Source organism: Capsella rubella, unplaced genomic scaffold, assembly GCF_000375325.1.
Source record: "Capsella rubella cultivar Monte Gargano unplaced genomic scaffold, Caprub1_0 scaffold_3, whole genome shotgun sequence".
In the NCBI taxonomy this organism is placed as follows: Eukaryota; Viridiplantae; Streptophyta; class Magnoliopsida; order Brassicales; family Brassicaceae; genus Capsella; species Capsella rubella.
The window spans coordinates 10,081,023-10,081,222 of NW_006238921.1; positions in this window are offsets into that span (position 1 = coordinate 10,081,023).

Below are 200 nucleotides of genomic sequence, written 5' to 3' on the forward strand. Positions count from 1 at the left end.
GGTCCTGGTACTTTCCAACGCTGAATGATACAGTCACTTGTTCAGCGATCTTTAGCTCATCATCGTCGTTCAGCCACCTAAGTTTGTATGGTCTCGGATGCTTTCTCTTTTGAAAACCTAACCTGTCTACAATATACTTGCTAGCAACATTAGTGCAAGAACCTCCAACAATAACCAAATTACATACCTTGTTATTGATT